Consider the following 21,535-nt stretch of genomic DNA (forward strand, 5'->3'; position numbering starts at 1 on the left):
AAGTGGGGTCAGGTAGCAGTTGGTCATGTAAATTGTGAGTCCAGTGGATGGAGATGAGGGCTGGGCACACAGTTTCGGGTGATAACTGAAACTGTGGACATGGGTAAGATTGCCAAGGGAGAATCTGTAGAATAAGAAGAACCCTGATCAGAATTCAGACACACAAGAGTTTTGGGGAAGGACAAGAAAGGGTAGCAGTCAGGGAAGCAGTAGAAAACATTAAGAGAGGAAAGTCTCAGAAAAGGTCAGAGAAGAAAATGATGACAGCAGGAGTGAGCCGTTTCTAAGAAGTTTAAGAGAAACCACAATGAAAGAGAGGTGAGACAGTGTGAAGAGCATAAAGAAATACTGCAAAAAGTTTGGCTGTTAGGAGCAGGTGAGGTTGGCAGGTGATAGGAGATGCAGACAGAGGATTTTTTTCCTTTTACTTTTTACTTAAGATGGGGTAGACTTGTGCCTGCTGGCAAGAAAATTCTGTAGGCAGGAGAGTTGAATGTAAAGGCCAAGTCAAAGTCATTGAGGAGGCAGGACATAGATGAGACATTAACCTCAGGTAAGAAGGAAAACCGGGAATTCTTTGACTGTCCAGTGGTTAGGACACTTCCACTGTAGGGGCCCTGGGTTTGATCCCTGGTTTGGGAACCAAGATCCACATGCCCTGAGGCATGGTCAAAAAACAATAGGGAAGCAAACAAAGGAAAACATCTCTTCAGCTTAGTGGAGGAAGAGGGGAAAGGATGCCTATAGAAGGAGATAAGTTTGCTGATCTGATGGCAGGAGGCTACAAGTTTTTCCATTTATTCATTCAACAACTATTTTTGAATGCCTGGCACATGCCAGGCACTGTTTAGACACTAGCGATACAAAGAGAACAAAACAAGATCTCCATCTCCATAGAACTTATATTTCAGGCAAGTGGATAGAGAAATACATATGTATGTATTTTTCAAAGCCACATAGTTGATCAATGCTATGAGAAAGCATAAAGAAGCTTGGGGAGAGAGACTTGAAAGGGTATCTGTTTAAATAGGATGTCTAGGATCAGCCTCTTTGAGGTGGGAAATGAAAAGGCAAGGCATTAAAGATCTAGAAGGATTATTCCAAGCAGAGGAAACAACAGATATACAGGCCCTGAGGCAGGAGTATGTGCAGCAGCATCAAAGAGTAATAGTAAGGAGGCTCCCTGAAACTAATATTGTGAGTCAGTTATACTTCAATTAAAAAAAAAAAAGGAAGGAGGTCAGTACAGCTGCAGCAGAGGAAGGCAGGAGAGAGGTATGAGAACAGCAGGCAAAGTTCTGGTCACAGAAGTCTTAGAGTAGGCTTTGGTGGGGATTTTAGACCTTTAGTCTGAACGTGATGAGGACTCTTGGAAGGTTTTGAATAGAAAAGTGACCTGATATAACCTATGTACAAATAATCAGGCTGCATGTGCAGAATAGATGATAGAGAACAAGAATGAAAGTTGGGAGTTCAGTTAGGAAGTTACTACAGCAGTCAGATGAGAGATGATGATGGCTTGCACCCGCATGGTGGTTGTGAAGGGGTAAAAAATTAATCCAGTTGGGAATCTATTCTGAAAGTGATGTCCACAGGTCTTACTGAGAGACTGAAGATGGGATGTGAAATAAAAGACTAAGAGCCTTAAACACCTCAGATAGAACATTGGCTAACGTAGAATTGATTCCTTCAAAGAAGCCCTAGCCCAGGTATATGAAGAATGTTTTGATGAGATAAGTACATTACACAGGGACAAGGGAAGGAAATGTATTGGAAATATTTGCTAGATGCCTATACTGTGTGATTTTTATGTGTCAACTTGTTGAATCCTCTCCACCACCTATGGTAATGTTATTATTCTTAATTTTAGAGATAAAAATTGTAATTTAGGTTAGATTTAATAGTTTACTCAAGTCATCTTATTTGTGAATTTTAATTTAACAACTAAGCTGTTGTCACTAACTTAGAAAATAACACTTTTATAGCACTAGTACTAAGTTTAATCAAATTAAAATATTTGATCTATTGTGAAGCAAACTGGTACTTAAGAAAAGTCAGCTTTAATTAGATGATAATTCAAAGGTATGTATCATTTTGGGAGCAGTTCTGAAAGACTTTTTAGGTTTTCAAGGCTCTCAGAAGCTAATGGCACTAGTTATTTCACATTTCTAATCTTACTTTCTGAAGATTCATCCTGAGTACAATTTTTGCACTTATTAGGACATATACCTTTTTTTTTTTTTTTTTTGATGCACAAGATAGATCCAGAGCTAGAGACTATTTCCTCTAAGAACCTGGGCAAGAGCTAGGAGAGGGGAAGAAGTTCATGAACAAGTGCATATTGTGATGGTAACTCTTCAGCTCTGGTGAATGAAAACTTAAGAGGGGGAACATTACCGTGGAGAAAGCTAGAGCAGGGGAACCCAGGGAAGCCTATCTATAGTCCCAAGATTCCTTAGTATTTGAACCCCGGAACAATGTAAAGTAAGTCTGTTTCTATCTGGACAAGATTCTTACAAGCAGCTGGGGGTAGGGCTACTCTGTTCCTTTATATTGCTCTCCTTAATGTTTATACTCTTTTTAACCTGGAGGAATTTAACCCTGGACATATTTAAGAATTCCCACCAAAATCACTGAAGGAAGAGGCAGTGGGATATAATGGAAAGGGCAGGGACAATTCAGAGGCCAAGATGCCACCTTAGTGGAGGCTCCGGAGAGGAATGTGGACCTCAGAATGCCTGCTCTGCCCCGAATGGGCAACCTCAAGTAGGTCATTTTCTCTGAGCCTTAGGATCCTCATTTGTTAAATAGGGATAAATGAGAGTAAAAATAGGAACTACCTCATAGGTTCCTATAAGATTAAAATGAGTCAGTCTATAAAGTACTTAGCCAAACGGCTCCACAAGAGTTTGTTACTATTAATAAGTTTCACTATCAGTGTGACTCTAGACTGACAGCTTAAACATTTTTGCCTTTTATTTCCTCAGCTGTAAAAGGATCGATAGAACTAAGTGATACTGCAGATTTCTTTACAACTTTATAGTTACGATGTTTGTTATGTATGTTGTTTAAGGTGATAGGAAAGAAATAAGAAATCTTCCTATGGCAGCCACCAGGTGGCAGTACTGAGTTTTACGGACTTGCCACTTTGGGGGAAACGTCCTAATTTTTTCAGTATAAAAAAAAAAAAGTTTAATCACTCATAATCTCTATTCCCAAGGAAATACCTTTAAAATTTTTGATGTATAACCTTCCATCCAGGTTATTTCTTCACATATACATTTAAATTATTATTTTTCAATTTTTTATGAGAAATGGGGTAACATATGTTGTTTTGTAATCAGTTTTTTTAAAACACAAAACTATACGGTGAACATTTTCCATAGCAATTGATGTAGTTCTACATCATCATTCTTAAAAGTTCCATGGTATTCCACAGGTATTTGTTTAAACCATGATTTGTTTGAATTTTCCTCTACTTAGCAAACACTGATTGGAAAAATTTCCAGAAGCGAAATGCCTGGGTTGTGCACCCCCTTTTTTCTCTATTTTTTGTTTTTGCATCTGATAGAGCAAGGTCACTTATTAGTGCCTTCCTTCAGAATTTAATTGACTATCTAAAGCCTTTATTCTTCTTGATGAAATTTTAAATCTTTTAATCAAATTCTGCCCCTCTGTCTCCCCTAAAAATTTCACTGGGATTTTGATTGATACTGTGTTAAATTTACAGGTTAATTTGGGGGGGTGGAGTCTGCATCATCCAATATTTTGTCTCTCCATCCGGCAGTATGGTATACTTCTCTAGTCACTCAGTTCTGTCAGAAAAATTTCAGTGTTGTTTAGTTTTCATTTAATTTGCTTCAGGATATTTTTGTTGTTGCTGCTGTGAATAAATACTATCTATAAAAATATTTTTCTAATGGCTTTTGTTGGTATGTAGAAACACTATTAATTTCAGGATTATTGATTCTGTAGTTCGCCATGTTACTGAACTCATTTAACGGGTCTAATACTCTTATCTATCCTTTCACTCATTTTGTAAATACTCACTGAGTGCCTACAGTATGCAACGCAATATTCTGAGTCTTGGAAATAAGCAGTTAAAAAAAAATCTGTTCTCAAGATCTTTACATTCTACTGAGAGAAAATACCAAAGAAATATGACAGGAGGTGCTAAGTGCTAAGAAGGTGGGAAAGCATAGTAAGAGGAGGGAAACTGACCACAAAAAACACGGTTTTGGATAATGTGTTTAAATAAGCCCCCTCTGATCAGCTGAAGTTTGAGGAGAGACCTAAAATGATGTTGTTTCTCTTGGGTTTTCCCAGTAGATATTTATATCATCATATGCCCCCCGCCACCCCACCCCGCAGCAGGGTCTCCATGGTCCTGGAAGATTGTCTGTCCAGTGACAATGACACCAAAGATTCAGTCTATAAAGGAGGCTTCCAGGGTTTTCAGTGACCGTGTTCCGCACTGTCAGTGTTCAAAGATTTAAATAATGGCTCCAGAAGTCTTTCCAGCCGCAACCCCAAGTGGATTTTAGCGGTTCACAGAGTTCAGTGTGCTCTTGGCAAGTCTATTTTTCCCTTCCCCTCCCAAATCACAGGATCTACCTGCTTCACCAGTATTAACTGCCTAAGGGGACCATCCCCAGAGACCATTATTACAGGCTAGAAGCTGTTTGAAAGAATAATCCAACCGGCTGTAATTTCCTTTCTAAAAAAATTAGAAGTAATTCCATCATACCTCATGCCTATTTGCCTCTTTCAACAGGTCACGTTCACCATGCAGCGTTTTGAAATCATAACTTTATTCCTTTGGTGGCTGTGCTGGGACTCCGCCGCTGTGTGGGCTTTTCTCTGGTGGCGCTGAGCAGCGGCTGCTCTCCAGGTGAGGGCTTCTCACTGCGGGGGCTTCTCCTGTGGAGCACGGGCTCTGGGGTCTGCAGGCTTTGGTAGTTGAGGCTCCCAGGCTCTAGAAAACAGGCTCAGTGGTTGTGGCACACAGGCTTTAGTTGCTCCAAAGCATGCGAGATTTTCCCGCAAGAGGGATCAAACCCACGTCTCCTGCCTTGGGGGGCAGATTCTTCATCACTGAGCCACCAGGGAAGCCCTGACATATAGATCCTTCACCCCATAACTCTTTGTTTTAATCTAGCCTAACTTCCCACTTCTCTTAATCTGTTTTGATTCTTTCATTGTGCTTGTTATCCGTCAAATCCCCTATTATCCTTAACAGCTTTTCTAAACATTCCCTTTATCTTCTTACTCTAACCCCAAACCTAGTAATCTCCTGTAATATTGTTTCCTTTCAATACTCTCAAGTTGTAGCTGTTTTGTTTTGCTTTAAATCCTTCAGGTCCTGCTTGCTCCCAATTCCAAACCTTTCCCCTTCCTTCGAAAATCCTAGTTCCTTTGAATGCATGCCTTACACTACAGCCTGAATCTACCCAGGTTGTGTGCGTGTGCTCAGTCACTTTAGTCGTGTCCGACTCTTTGCGACCCCGTGGACTGTAGCTCGCCAGGCTCCTCCATCTATGGGATTCTCCAGGGAAGAATGCTGGAGTGGGTTGCCATTCCCTTCTCCAGGGGATCTTCCTGCCCAGGGTTCGATCCCATTTCTTTTAGGTCTCCTGCATTGGCAGGTGGGTTCTTCACCACTAACGATACCTGGGAAGCCTGCTAAAACAAGAAAGTAAACATTCTCAATAGAATTTAAGCAACACACAGAGTTTCCAAACAGAAGAATCAAAATGTCCAGGATGCAATCTAAAATTACTAAGCATACGAAGAACAGGAAAATCTCAATTCACATGGGAAAAAAAGATGTCAGTGCTGAGGGAACACAGATAATGGCCTTACCTGACAAAGGCTCTGAAGCACTCACTTGTTGGAAGACAGCTCTCCATTGATCTCTTGTGTTTCTGCATGTCTTTTGGGCAAGGGCATTAAGAGCTTTTTCCTGATTTTTTCAGGGATGTTTGTGTAGCCAACATCCTTAGAAGACAGAGATAATGCCTTCCTCTGGGCCCAAGGGGAGATTTGTTTGCTGTCTAGAATAAAAAGGATGAGTTTCTCTCCATTACTCAGTTGGATAGGTTTGCTAGTCCTTTATTACAAACTGGAGTTTCCCCCATAAAGTTCCTCTCCTATCAGGAAACTCACTGCATACACAGGTATCACCTGATCCTCCTGGCATTACTTGGTAGGAACTGGGATCCAGGAAACTGTCAGAAATCCTGATATTCTACTTCCCACTACTGCAGTGAGTGATAAATTGTCCTTTGTCTGTGATTCACGAGACTCACACCTTCCCCACTATGCATTAAACTGCAACAGCCTAACTTGTTAACTTCTAAGTAAAATGCCAGACCTTTCAAATTTCTGAATTCTGTTTTAAAAATCCTCTTAACAAGCAATAAAAAAAGCACTTTTGAAACCAATGGAAAAATACAAAGTATCAGCAAGAAACAGAAAATATAAAGAAACAAATGTTTAGTTTAAAATTGAAAAGTGTAATAGCCAAAATTAATTACAAAATTCACCACAAGGTCTCAGTAGCAGAGGAGATGACAGAGGAACGTGTCAGTGAAATTGAAAACATCAACACAAATTATCCAACCTGAACAATAGAGGGGGGAAAAATTGGATAAATAATGAATAGAATCTCAGGGACCCGTGGGATAATAGCAAAAGGTGTTGAAATTTTTTTGAATATATAATGAATGAAAAGTCTCAAGTTTGGCAAAAGATATAAACCTATAAATTCAAGGAGCTCAACAAAGCCAAAACATAAAGAACATAAATCTGTGTCCAGACACATCTTCATCAAAATGCTGAAAAAGACAAAGAAAAATCTTGAAAGCAGCCAGAGAAATGCAATGTATTACTACAAGGTAACATCAGTTTGAATTACTATAGATTTCTCAACAGGGACCATGCAGTCCAGAAGGAAGTAACACATTTTTAAAGTGCTACAGCAGAAGAATGGTCAACACATTATAGTATATGCAGTAAAAATATGTTTCAGAAATTAAGGTGAAATAAAGGCCTTCTCAGATGAAGAAAAACTAAAAGAACTCATTGCCAGTTGGTCTGTTCTAAGAGAACTGCTAAAAGAAGTTCTTCAGACAGAAGAGAAATGACACTAGGAGAAAACCTGGAACATCAGGAATGAAGAAAGTGCATGAGAAATGGTAAGTATTTGTATAAATATGGGAGATTATTCTCGAGTTTATAAAATTTACTTGAAGTTAAAAGCAAAAATTACACCTTTGTCTGAAGGGCTTTTTTTGACCTGCGTGCTAAGTCGCTTCAATTGTGTCCGACTCTGCTACCCTATGGACCATAGCCCACCAGGCTCCTCTGTCCGTGGGATTCTCCAGGCAAGAATACTGGAGTGGGCTGCCATGCCCTCCTCCAGGGGATCTTCCTGGCCCTGGGATTGAGCCTGTGTCTCTTACGTCTCCTGCACTGGCAGGTGGATTCTTTACTACAGTGCTGCCTGGGACGTATGCAGATGTAATTGATGACAACTAGAACATAAAGGGGAGAAGATAAATGGGCCTATGTGGTGGTAAGGGTTCTGTATTTCACTTGGAAAGAAAAACAAACATTGATTCTGTACAAATTTTAAAAGTTTTAGTATTTGCCTTCCTTGAACTTTGTTTTTGCTTCAGGGGCTTTGCAGCTGTTTTTCCCTGTGTCTGAAAAACCATTTCCTTATATATACCATCAGCACTCCCTATCTGGGGGCTCTGCATTGGTGGAGTCAACCAACCTCAGATCAAAAATTTTTGGGAAAAAATTTTCAGAAAGTTCCAAAAAGCAAAATTTGAATTTGCCACATGCTAACAAATACTTACATAGCATTAACTTTCTGTTAGATATTATGTGTAATCTGGAGATGATTTAAAGTGTATGGGAGGATGTATGTATTAGGTTAAATACAAGTACAACTCCATTTTATATATGGGCACTGAGCATTTATGGATTTTGGTATCCTTAGGGGATCCTGGAAACAGTTCCCTGAAATTGAATGTTTTTTATGTGGCATATAGCTAGATTTGTTTTTAAATTTCAAAATAAATAAATAATAAAAATTTCAGTCTCCATCTTTGGTAATTTTAATTGTTGTTGTTGTTGAGTCACAAAGTTGTGTCCGACTCTTTGCAACTCCGTGGACTGTAGCATGCCAGGCTTCTCTGTCCTTCACTATCTCCCAGAGTTTGCTCAGATTCACTTCCATTGAGTCAGTGATACTGTGTAAACCATCTCATCCATCCTTTTGCCTTCAGTCTTTCCCAGTATCAGGGTCTTTTCCAATGAGTCAGCTCTTGGAGTCAGGTAGCCAAAGTACTGGAGCTTCAGCTTTCGCAACAGTTCTTCCAGTGAATATTCAGGGTTGATTTCCTTTAGGATTGACTGGTTTAATCTCCTTGCAGTCCAGGGGACTCTCAAGAGTCTTCTCCAGCACCACAATTCAAATGCACCAATTCTTTGGTGCTCAGCCTTCTTTATGGTCCAACTCTCACATCCATATATGACTAATGGAAAAACCATAGCTTTGACTATATGGACTTTTGTGGCAAAGTGATATCTCTGCTTTTGAATACATTGTCTAGATTTGTCATAGCTTTCCTTCCAAGGAGCAAGTGTCTTTTAATTTCATGGTTGCAGTTACTCACTGTCCACAGTGATTTTGGAGCCAAGAAATGAAATCTGTCACTGCTTCCAATTTTTCATCTTCTATTTGCCATGAAGTGATGGGACCGGATGCCATGTTCTTAGTTTTTTGAATGTTGAGTTTCAAGCCATCTTTTTCACTCTCCTCTTTCACCTTCATCAAGAAGCTCTTTAGTTCCTCTTCACTTTCTGCCATAAGAGTATTATCATCTGTGTATCTGAAGTTGTTGGTATTTTCCCAGCAATCTTGATTACAGCTTGTAATTCATTCAGCCTGGCATTTTGCATGATGTATTCTGCATAGATGTTAAATAAGCAGGGTGACAATATACAGCCTTGTCATACTCCTTTCCCAATTTTGAACCAGTCAGTTGTTCCATGTCTGGTTCTTTTGCTTCTTGACCCATAATACAGCTTTCTCAGAAGATGGGTAAAGTGGCCTGGTATTTCCATCTCTTTAAGAATTTTCTGCAGTTTATTGGAATCCACATAGTCAAAGGCTTTACTGTAGTCAATGAAGCAGAAATAGATGTTTTTCTGAAACTCCCTTGCTTTTCCATGATCCAATGAATGTTGGCAATTTGATCTCTGGTTGCTCTGCCTTTTCTAAACTCAGCTTGTACATCTGGAAGTTTTTGGTTCACATACTCCTGAAACCAGCAGAGCATAACCTTGCTAGCATGTGAAATGAGTGCAGTTGTAGAGTAGTTTGAACATTCTCTTTGGGATTGGAATGAAAGCAATTTTAATACATATATATTTATTTTGATTCTTGATGTATTTGAATTTATTTCTACATCCTTTTTGTTTATGTTTACCTTACTTTTTCTGAGCTGTTTTTTTTTTTTTTTTGCCTTTTGTTGGAATTTTTTTTTTTAATTAAGTTTTGTTCGGAGTTTTAAAATTCCATTTTTCTCTCTTTATTTGGAATGCGTACACTCTATATTTGTTCTTTTTAGATGTTTTCTTGTACCTCTAACTTAACAAAATGTAAACAGTATATTAACCCTTCTCCTAAACAAAACAATGATCTTAGAATCATTTTAACTCCACTGACTACTCTTCCAACACCTACACGCTATTATTATTCAAGATACTAGTTCTGTCCATTTTTTAAACCTCACAGATCACACATTTTTTAGACAGTGTTTAGCCTGGTGTGCTGCAGTCCATGGGGTTGCAAAGAGTGGACACGACTGAGCAATTGAACTGAACTAGATTGACAAGTTTGTTTACCTTTGATTCACTCTCAGTTCTGTCTTGCATCTCAGACTATTCTAGGATAATTCCCTTGTAAAAAATTTTTTAAAGTTCTCACTTTATGTCAGACTTTGTTCTAATTGCTATTTTCTACTAACTGATTCAATTCTTATAGCAAGTCCATGAGGTGTGTACTGTTACTGGCAACATTTTACAAATGAGAAAACTGAAGCACAGAGCTGTTAACTCACTTGCCTAATGTCCCACAACTAGCAAATGGCTGAACAGGGCCTCACACCAGTCAGTGTCCAAAGTAAATATTCTTAACCTGTTTGAAACACTGCTTCCCTTGTATCATTTAGGATTCCGTTAATGCAAGTCTCTGAGGTAAACTCTCAGTTCTCCTTTATCTTAAATATTTCTTTTTTACTCTTGTTCTTGAACAATAGTTTGGGTGAGTACACAATTCTAGCTGACCTATTTTCTTTCAGCACTTGAGAGCTATTATTCCATTAATTTTTGGCTTCCATTAATGCTGAGAAATCCATTGTCATTTTAATTGTTCTTCTGCTAGTGGTCTGTCCTTTGGCTGCTTTTAAGGTCTTAAGAGTTCTTCATTCGTTTACTATGTGTCATTATGCATTTCTTTTTATTTATCCTGCTTTGGTTATGTTGTGATTCTTAAAACAGCAGGTACCTGTTTTCATCCTTTCTGCAAAAGATAAATATGTACATATTTATTGAATATATATTATAATATTTGATATTGCATGATATTTTATATAAATATTTAATTAACTTAATAAATATTAAATATTTGCTAACTATTACATTTTTAATCTCATTAGGACACTAGTAACCAGTGAAGATAGAGGGCAGGGGTTGACTGACAGGAGGCCTGAGGGAACTCTCTGGGGTGATGAATATGTTCTGTCTTTTGATATGATTTTGCATTATAGCTGTATACGTGTGTGTGTGACTCACCCAGTTGTGTCCGACTCTTTGTGACCCCATGGACTGTAGCCCTCCAGGCTCTTCTATCCATGGAATTCTCCAGGTAAGAATATTGGAGTGGGTTGCCATTTCCTCCTCCAAGTTATAACTGTATATGCACTTATAAAAACTCAGTGAGTGATGCATTTAAGATGTGTGCATTTTACCATATGTAAAATTTACCTAGGGGGAAAAAAAGAACTATAGAACAATATTGAACACTAGTTAATGGAAACACTGAAGTTTTTAGGGATGAGGTCTGCAACTTACTCTAAAATGCACCAGGAAAAAAAACCTACCAAGCAAAAACACACTGATGGATGGGGAAAAGAATGAATGTGTGCGTGCATGCTCAGTCATGTCTGACTTTTTGCGACCGCATGGACTATAGTCCACCAGACTCTTCTGTCCTTGGAATTTTCCAGGCAAGAATACTGGAGTGGGTTGCCATTTCCTACTCCAGGAGATCTTCCTGACCCAGGGATCAAACTGGTGTCTCTTGCATCTCTTGTATTGGCAGGCAGATTCTTTAAATGAGATAGCAAATGTAACAAAATATTAATTAGAATTTAGGTTGTATATATGAGTGTTCACTCCACAATTCTTTTAACTTTTCTGTATGTTTGAAAAGTTTTGTAAAATGTTAGGGGAGACTACTGCCTCTTCTTTATTCTACTCTACTTTTCTGAGACTACTGTTATATGACTGACCCTCTCATCCTAGCCTCCATTTCTTAATTATCTCTTTCATATTTTTAGTTATTTTTATATTTTTATATTTTAGTGAAGTTTCATATTCTGGTTATTTTTAGTTGGGCAAGAATCCCTTAGAAGAAATGGAGCAGCCATCATAGTCAACAAGAGAGTCCAAAATGCAGTACTTGGATGCAATCTCAGAAATGACAGAATGATCTCTGTTCATTTCCAAGGCAAATCATTCAATATTACTGTAATCCAAGTTTATGCCCCGACTAGTAATGCTGAAGAAGCTGAAGTTAAATGGTTCTATCAAAACCTAAAGACCTTCTAGAACTAACACCCGCAAAACTTGTCCTTTTCATTATAGGGGACTGGCATGCAAAAGTAGGAAGTCAAGAAATACCTGGAGTAACAGGCAAATTGGGCCTTGGAGTACAGAATGAAGCAGGGCAAAGGCTAGTAGAGTATTGCCAAGAGAACGCACTGGTCATAGCAAACACTCTCTTCCAACAACACAAGAGAAGACTCTACACATGGATATCACCAGATGGTCAATACCAAAATCAGATTATGTCCTTTAAAAAAAAAATAGTTGGAGGATAATTGCTTTACAATCTTGTGTTGGTTTCAGCAGTACAGCAACGTGAAGATCCCTCACTTTTTTAAATATTTGGAACATAGATATTCTATACTTTATCAGTTCTACTACTATGGCCTTTGGAGTTATATGTCTATTAAATATTATTTCTGCATATACTCACTCGTAAAAGGTTGGCTTCTTGGTGCTTGTAGTTCTTTGATTGTAAGCTATTCTATTGTTTTTTTTTTGCCATGCCACTTGGCTTTAGGATCTTGGTTCCTCAACCAGGGTTAGAACCTGGGGACTCGGCAGTAGAAGAGTGGAGTCTTAAACCGCTGGACTGCCAGAAAATCCCCTTCACCTCATTTCTTGACCTTAATTTTGGGAGTTCTCTTAACCTAAACTGGAGATGTTTTCTTTCAGAAAGTTTTGCTTCTTTTTCTGCTCATAGCCAGGGAGCAATACAGACTTGAAATGAATTCAGTTCCCTTAGAGAATCTTGTTTCAGTAGGGACTCTCAGGCTTGGCTTTCCACCTGGCAACTGCGCCAGGGCAGTGTATCAGCATTGCAGCTGATATCAGCATAGTTCCGCATATCTACTTGCTGATTAGCCTGGGCTGAGCATGGGTGGTGGTAGAAGAGACTCCTTAGGACTTTCTTAACCTCTTAAGAATAACAGAGCATGTCTTAGGCAGATTATACCCATTCTACAGGAGGAGAACCCCTCTAAGAACCTCACCAGCCATGCTTCTAGAAGAAAATATTTGGCATTCTTTGTTAGTAAAGGATGTATTCAACTCCTAATTTATCAAAGATTTTTAATTAAAAATGGGTTTAAAATTTAATATCAAATGCCTTTTCAGCATCTGTAGAGAAGACAGATAAGCTTTTTCTTCTTTAACCAGTAGTATTAAGAACTGTTTTATCTCCTAGATTCATTGCCTGTTCTAAAACTGGAACTATGCTCTTTAAATATTTTTCCTTTGCCAGTTGGCACAGCGTTAAGCTATGGCAGTGGAGAGTGCTGGAAAGAATTTTCCTTCTTAATTCTTGCTTGCTTGGTTGGTGGGCACTTGGACCACGCATAGCTTCCCTTGCACCCCTCCTCTTGCAGTGCCTGCAGCTTTTCCTTTCCCGGCTCCTGCAGTACAAGTGTGTCCCCCAGCACCAGGCTCCTGCAGCAGGGGCAATTTCTCCCGCACTCATTAGCTCCCCCAGACCCCCCACCTTCAGACTATTTTGGAGCAGAGTGGCTCCCACAAGACTCCTACCCATGAACAACTTTCTCTGGTACCCCAGAGGGTACATTTTCAATAAATTCCAGAAGGTGGATTTCCAGTATGCCTCACTGGTACAGAACCAAAGCAAATTGCTTGTCAGTTGACAAGCCATGGCCTTGTCCTCTATGCGCTTCCCTGGCGGCTCAGTGGTAAAGAGTCTGCTTCTAATGCAGGAGATACGGGTTTGATCCCTGGGTCAGGAAGATCCCCTGGAGAAGGACATGGCAGCCCACTCCAGGATCTTTGCCTGGGAAATCCCACAGACAGAGGAGACTGGCGGGCTACAGTCCATGCAGTCACAAAAGAGTTTTTAGCAAATAAACAACTTAGTAACTAAACAACACCACAACAACTTGTCCTCTTGCAAGGTCTGGATCTCAGCCTGGAGTTGGGGCATGGCCCAGGTGCACCATGGGGAATCTATCTTAGCCCTAAGGGTAGTAATTAATTCTTTTATCTGATATTCTGTAATATTTAGGGTTCTCTTTACTTTCTACTAGTGAACCCGTTGTTATCCCAGTCTCATCATAGTTATAATTCTCTATATTAAACTTTGCATGGTCAAATTACTGTGGTTTCTGTTTCCTGATTAGACCTTGACTGATACTTTCAGTCATTTCTAAATTTACTGAAAACTTTAAAAAATATCTCCCAGTTTATGGTGTATCTTGGTGGAATGTTCCATATGCGTTTTGAAATAAATATGTACTCTGCCATTGTTTGATGTAGAATTCTATAAATGTTAATTAGGTCAAAGTGGTTGATAAATTGTTTGAGTCTTCCATATCATTGCTGATTTTTTAAATCAACTTATCAAAAACTGTGAGGTGAATGTTGAAATGTTTTATAATTGTGGATTTGTTTGTTTTTCTGTTGTCAGTTTTTAATTCATGTAATTTGAAGCTTTGTTACTATACCTTCTTGATGAATTGACTCTTTTATTATTATGAAACATCTGTCTTTATCCCTGGTCTTGAGGATAGGCCAAATTCTTTTTCCTAAAATCTACTTTGTCTGACAATAATATAGGTATTCCAGCTTTATTCTATTTGCACATCTTTTATCATTTTACTTTGAACTTACCTGTGTCTTTATGTTGATGATGCCTTTTTTGTAAGAAGTACATCATATTTTGTAAACAGTACATAATTGGACCTTGCTTTTTTTATTTGGAGAGGTTTGTCTTTTTAATTGCACAGTTTAGAACACTTACAATGAATTTAATTATTGATATAGTTGATATTTGTTTTCTATTTGTCCAATCTACATTTTAAATTTTCTTCCCTTTTCTTAGCTTCCTTTTTGAGTAATATGTAGAATATTCCATTTAATTACTCTTGACTACCTTAGCTGTGCTTCTTTCATCATTTCTGTTGTTGTTCTAAGTTTTACAATATGCATCTTTAACTCATCATAGTCTTTTATTAATCATACTATAATACATATTATATGTATGTGTATACTTCTGTTTTTCCCTCTCATTCTTTGTGATATTATGGGCATATAATTTTTTCTATATGTTATACTCCCCATAGTATACCACTATTATTTTTGCTTTAAACAGTCAACTCTGAAAGAAATTTTAAAATTAGAAAGGAGTCTTTTAAAATTTATCCAGATATTTACCATTTCTGGTGCTTTTCATCCCTTTGTGTAGTTCTGCATTTCCACCTGATATCATTTGCCTTTGATCTCAAGAACTTCCTTTAATATTTTACATAGCGTAAGGTCTGTTGTGACACATTCTCTTGGCTTTTATTTGACAATGTCCTTATTTTACCTTAAGTTTTGAAAGAAAAGTTTGCTCCATAAAAAAATTCTAGATTGATTTTTTATTTCTTTCAGCACTTTAGAGATACTGTCTTGTTTTTTCTGTTTCTGATATATAGTGACAAGTCTTTGTTCTTATGTATTTATTGTTTTATTTTTTTCTGGCCACTTTTATGAGATTCTCTTCTCACTGGTTTTCAGCAATTGATCATAAAGTGCTTTGATGTTTTCTTTTTGTTTATCCTACTTTGGGTTCTTGGAGCTTCTTAGATCTATGATAGTATAGTTTTCATCAAATTTGGAAATATTTGTGGCATTAGTTTTTCAAATACTGCTCTCTCTCAGAGGTACTCTGTATATTGAAGTGAAAGTGAAAGTCGCTCAGTTGTGTCCAACTCTTTGTGACCCCATGGACTATACAGTGCATGGAATTCTTCAGGCCAGAATACTGGAATGGGTAGCCTTTCCCTTCTGCAGGGGATCTTCCCAACCCAAGAATTGAACCCAGGTCTCACACATTGCGGGCATATTCTTACCAGCTGAGCCACAAGGGAAGCCCAAGAGTACTGGAGTGGGTAGCCTATCCCTTCTCCAGAGGATCTTCCCAACCCAGGAATCAAACTGGGGTGTCCTGCACTGCAGGTGGATTCTTTACCAGTTGGGCTATCAGGGAAGCCCTGTATATTAGAGCACGTCATATTGTTCCCCATGAAACTGAAACTCTTGCCTTTTTAATTATGTGTTATTTTTTTTTAATTTTTTTATTTTATTTTATTTATTTTTTTAAATTGTGCTATAGTTTGAATAGTTGCTGGCTTCAAGTTCACCAATCTTCTACAGTATCTAATTTGCTGTTAAGGTTCTACAGTGATTTAAAATTTTTTTCATATATTGTATTTTTCATCTCCAGAAGTTGAATTTCATTCTTCCACATATCTTCCATTTTTATCAGAATGTTCATATTTAATTGTAAACTCTTGATTATATTCATATAGCTTTTTAAATGTCTTATTACTAACTCTGTGATCTCTGTCATCTCTGGTTCTGTCAACTGATTTTTCTCTTGGTTATGGGTCAGATTTTTCTGAAGCTTCACATCTAGTGATTTTTTTTGTATACTGATCATTGTAAACATTATATTGCTGATTGTCTTGTGTGTATGTATGTAAGTATTGAGTCTTGTTTTGGCAGGAAGTTATTTATAGATCAGTTTGATCCTTTCAAGGCTTGTTTTTAAATGTTACTAGGTTACGTCTAGAGTAGCTTTTAATCTAGGGCTAATGTAGCCCTACTACTAACGTATAAGCTTTCAGGTGTCTCTATTTAATTCCTCAGTGTTCAGTAAGGTATTTACTCCAACTGGTAACTCTGAAGTCATCTAGTCTTTTATCAGCTCTGGGAATTTTTCCATTTATAGCTCCCTGGTAATTGTTCTTTTCTTGGTAGTTGATCTTTGCTTGGCCTTGCAGAGTATTACTCTACACATACTTATTTAGCATGTGTAGTCACAAGCAGTCAGCCAAAGACTCAAGATTTCTGTAAATCTTCTTGGAGTAAAGAAGATTCCTTTTTCTCCAGTATTCTGTCAAGCAAATTCCACAAACTGCATCTTTTCAATGTCCTTAGCCACATGTATTGGGCCTGCAGGTTATGTGGTAGGTGCTCAACAAAATATTTTTATGAATACATGGACTTGTATTCTTTCATATTGAAAGTTTCCTTTATCAGAGTATATCTCCTTTTTCATTTATTTTTCTTGACTGCACTGGGTCTTCATTGTGGTGCACAGGCTTCTCTAGTTGTGGCATGCGGGCTTAGTTGACCTGCAGCATGTGAGATTAATTAGTTTCCCAACTAGGGATTGAAACTGAGTCTTCTGCATTGGAAGGTCAATTCTTAACCACCGGACTACCAGGGAAGTCCCTCCTTTTTCATTTCTAACATTCTCTCTCCTGTGTTAAAATCTTTGCTACTTTTATTTTGCCATATTTATTTTACTGAACATATCAAATAACCAGCTCTTTCGTTTTATGATCTGTTCTGTATTTCTGGATTCTAATTCACTGCTGTCTACTATTATTATTTTGCCTGCTGTGCCTTAAAACTTTGTGTTTTTCTCATTTACGATAAGAGGCAGTGTAATGTAGTGATCAAAGGACTGGGTTTGGTTATTGACTTTATCACTTATTAGCTGGGTGAACTTCAGGAAAACACTTAACTCTCCGAGCCTCAGATTCTTTATTGATAAAAAAGGGAGAATGTTACTTGCTTCATATGGGTTAATTTTTATAGAAAACAACAGTGTCTGACACATTAAGGACTATATAAGGGATAGGTAAACCATATTTTTACTATGATTTTACTAATATTTACTAATATGACTTACTAATATTTTTCTATATTGGTTAGTATTAAAACATTGATCTGCGATTTTCCTTTATGTACTTCAGCTGAATCCTTACATTGTTTTATTGTTCTCATTGTCATTACTTTCTAAACAGTTTGTAAATCAGCGATTGTGATTTTTCTCCTTGAACCAGAATTAGATTTTCCTCTTAGCTTCCAAGTATAGTAGATAAATTTTCTTTTTTCCTTCTACTTAAAGAAAAAAGAAAGAATAGCTTGTTTTTATTGCTTTGGTATCAGACAGTATAACTTAAAATTGAGACTTTTCTGTGTAGTTATTTAGAAATAAATGTTTATAAATGTGGACATTAAAAAACTACATCTTCAAGGTAGAAAGTTTAATTTTAAATCTCCTAGTTACTTAGATCATCTTCAGAATTATCGGTTGCCTTTGTTATATCAAATACAGGGAATGCTACATAATCAAACATTCTAAAGGTGAGGAGGGAGAAAGGGAATGAAATCAAGGAAACAGCAAAGACCACCATGACTGCATCTTGCATATCTCCAATACTTTTAAGTCTTGCTTACTCATAATTTGAATTTATTATCAAGAAGAATGGCACTGCCACAGGCACACTCACCTTTAACTTAGCTCCTTGTCTGCCTCCACACTTGAACACATCTAGAATTTCTAGTCTTCTCCCCTGCCCCAACCACAAGTGCAGTGGAGATAGATAGTTAAATTTCATAAATCCTCAATGATCCTATTTATGAAGATATAACTTGAAGAATTCTGAAACTCAGTAAATTTACCTATAAAATGTTGATGGTAATTTGCTACTTAGGTGCTAAAACTAAAATCCTTGTTATTTATAATGTAGTATCTCTCATAAACCTGGAGAAGGAAATGGCAATCCACTCCAGTATTCCTGCCTGGAAAATCCCATGGACTGAGGATCCTGGTAGGCTAGTTCATGGGGTCGTGAAGAATCGGACATGACTGAGCGACTTCACTCATTCACTCATCTCTCATAAAATATTTGGGGATACCTATTAACCAGTGATTTCGTAATCTGGTGGAGTCCAACAAGACCAAAGCTATACTTCTCTGGGGAACTGGAATTCTGTCTTTAAAGGAGAGATGATTCCTGCTGTCAAATGGGATGGACAGGAAACCAGAATTAGCAGAAAAGCTCATATATAGGCCAGTGATTCTCAGTGAAAGTGGGAAAGGGACATTAATACCCCTCAGGGGCATTTGGCAATGTCTAGAGTTGATTTGGGTTGTTACAAGTAGGGGTGTGGTACTACTGGCAGGAAGTGGGTAGAAGCCAGGTATGCTACTAAACATCTTATAATGCTCAGGACAGCTGCCCACAACAAGGAGCTATCTGGCTTACTGACAAATACTGCATGATATCACTTACATGTGGAATCCAACAAATAATACAACTGACTGTATATCCAAAACAGAAACAGACTCACAGATATAGAAAACAAACCTGTGGTTATCAAAAGATAGAGGGAAAAGAGGAGGCACAAGTTAAGGACAAACTACTATGTTTATAAAATAAACAGTAAGGATATACTGTATAGCATGGTGAATTATAGCCATTATCTTGTAACAACCTATAATAGAGTTTAATCTGCAAAAGTACTGAATCACTATGCTATATTCTTAAAACTAACATAATACTATAAATCAACCATACTTCAAAAAATTTACAAAAAAAACAATTATCTGGCACAAAATGTCAGTAGTGCCAATAGAGGCAAGCAGGTAAACTCTCTCTTGTCCTCTGTACTCAGGTCTGAACTTAAAAAAGAGTGAAGTTTTCTAGGAGCTACTCTTTGGTTAAGACCAGTTAAAAAATGGCCTCTGCCACAGGGTGGATGCATCTCTTAATAAATAAAAGTTGACCATAAGTAGTTGTATTTTGTACATAAGATTACCCTTATTTCGTTTTTCATATCCAGCTTTTTTCTATTAGAAAAATACTTTTAAATAAGCCTCCTTGCCCTAAACTATGTATAATATTCCAGTTGTACCACTAAAGGATCCAAATTCAGTCTCTTCTCAGCTGTGTAGTAAAATACGAAGGAAAGGAATGGTCACATGCTTATACTTTCAGGCCAAGTGGTAGTGGTAGCAAGCAGTGAAAAACTCCAAGAACAAATGAATCCTCAGAAAACAGGGCTGCATAATCCATCCACTCTTCCCAACAGTAGCATCTTCTTCAAGAGTCAAACCTGGAGGTTCTGGGATTATTCAATAAAAAAAGTGACATACACTTTACTCACATAAGCAATCTCTCAAACTGCAGGCTGGAAATACAAAACTATTTGTAACAATATCAAGGGTCTACAGTCATTTTTCCATCTAAGTGGTGCTGAACTGTGTATAGCTGGTAAAGGGGTGCAAACTGACAAAGCTTACACAAGAAATTTCTCACTAAACTCATTTATTCATCATTTGCTGAGTAACAATGAGCTCTCCATCCATAGTCAAGAGCTGACAATCTAGTTGGAAGGCACAACATGTAATCATGAAACAAACAGCGAAGACAGTACTGCTGAGACCAGTATTGCTGAGCAATACCCCAAGTGTACTAGATTTAGAATAAATCAAGAACATTCTGAGCTGAAGTAATCAGGAGTAGCTTCTCAGAGATGAGACTTTTGAAGTAGGATATGAAATGTGAACAGGATCTAAAGAAACAGACAAGAAAAAGACCAAGCCAAAAAAATCAGAATACAAAAAATACAGAGCAAGGGTCTTGTGGTGCAAAGACACTGATGCTTTTTCACCGTCCTTTAAAATTACCTGATTATCCAGCTTTGAATTCTTCAACTGTTTTTTGTTATTAAATCTTCAGATGCTAACCTTTAAATGGGATAAGTGGAGTAGATTAGAGGCATGTCTCCAAGGTTCTCTAGTAGTCTCTGGGATTTATCTTTATGGAACTAAAGTCACAATTAGGATTTTCCAGGCCACGTTCTGGTTTCTATAACAGGAAACGGAGTAAATGTAATTTACTCACCTGGTACACACGTTCAACCAGGTGTGTAACCTTCTTCCCCCTGGCTAACATAACTTGGTATATCAGTAACTGTATAAAGTTTTTCTACCGCAACAGAAATTATTGTCTATTAAAGGCTTTTGCAAATTGCTGCAGCTCGGCATGCTCAGCTTTTACTACTAATTTGCTCTGACCACATTTCCATTTTATGGGCTGAAATAAGCAGTTTATCTCCTTTCCTAGGGCTTCTGGTTCTCTGTCGTTTCCCTCATTCTATTTAAGGCATGCCATGTCCTCCTCGCCATAGTCCTTCAACTTCCAAACTATGCGCTCAAACAGAAAACCCCCCAAACTCCAGTCTTGTTATCAGAAAATGAAACTCCTCACAAAAAGCAATATTTTTGCACATTTTGGAACTTTTCTATGACTTAGTGTATGGTAGGTTTCCTCGGAAAACTCTCAGTGATCCAGAGAATCCTCTTTAAGGCTGGGTGATCTCGTCTATTAATATTTTCCTGGGATATATGGCTGAAGACAACTGTGTGTGCTCCGTAATATTCAACGGCTACATCATCGTCACTCAGGCAGAAGACATAACTTGGGCACAGTGGGTTATACTCTCATGAGAGAGGCCATCTAGGCCAGCTCCTGGGTTCAAGGCCACCAAGCGGCCCTCCTGTGATCTTCTCTTGGGCCGCCGGACTTGGGCACCTGAGTCCCGCGGATATCCGAACACTGCTTCGGCGCCTAACGAAATTCTCCGCGCGAAGGCGGCGGGCGGCCTCGAACTCCCGCCTGCTCACTGACAACCCTGCTCCTGCCAAGACTCAAGTTCCGCGCGGCCCGGAGCTCGCCTCTAAGGGTTTCCCGCGCCCAGCGGGCTTCTGGCGGCGCCTCGCTCCCCTCAGCCCTGGTCGCTGTCTCATCTCCCGCGACCCCGAGCGTCCGAAAGAAGCAGG

General features: G+C 38.2%; 1 long non-coding RNA gene across 1 annotated transcript; it reads right to left on the bottom strand.

The window, feature by feature from the left end:
- Window positions 1-3,422: 3,422 nt before the first annotated feature.
- LOC133056720 (uncharacterized) lies at window positions 3,423-21,532 on the bottom strand. The gene is made up of 4 exons (XR_009692886.1): window positions 20,381-21,532; window positions 18,984-19,815; window positions 5,863-6,053; window positions 3,423-5,682 (listed from the first exon to the last, which is right to left on the bottom strand). It is a non-coding gene; the product is annotated as an uncharacterized LOC133056720 (long non-coding RNA).
- Between the last annotated feature and the right edge of the window lie 3 nt (window positions 21,533-21,535).

The sequence above is a fragment of the Dama dama genome, chromosome 5 (assembly GCF_033118175.1).
Source record: "Dama dama isolate Ldn47 chromosome 5, ASM3311817v1, whole genome shotgun sequence".
In the NCBI taxonomy this organism is placed as follows: Eukaryota; Metazoa; Chordata; class Mammalia; order Artiodactyla; family Cervidae; genus Dama; species Dama dama.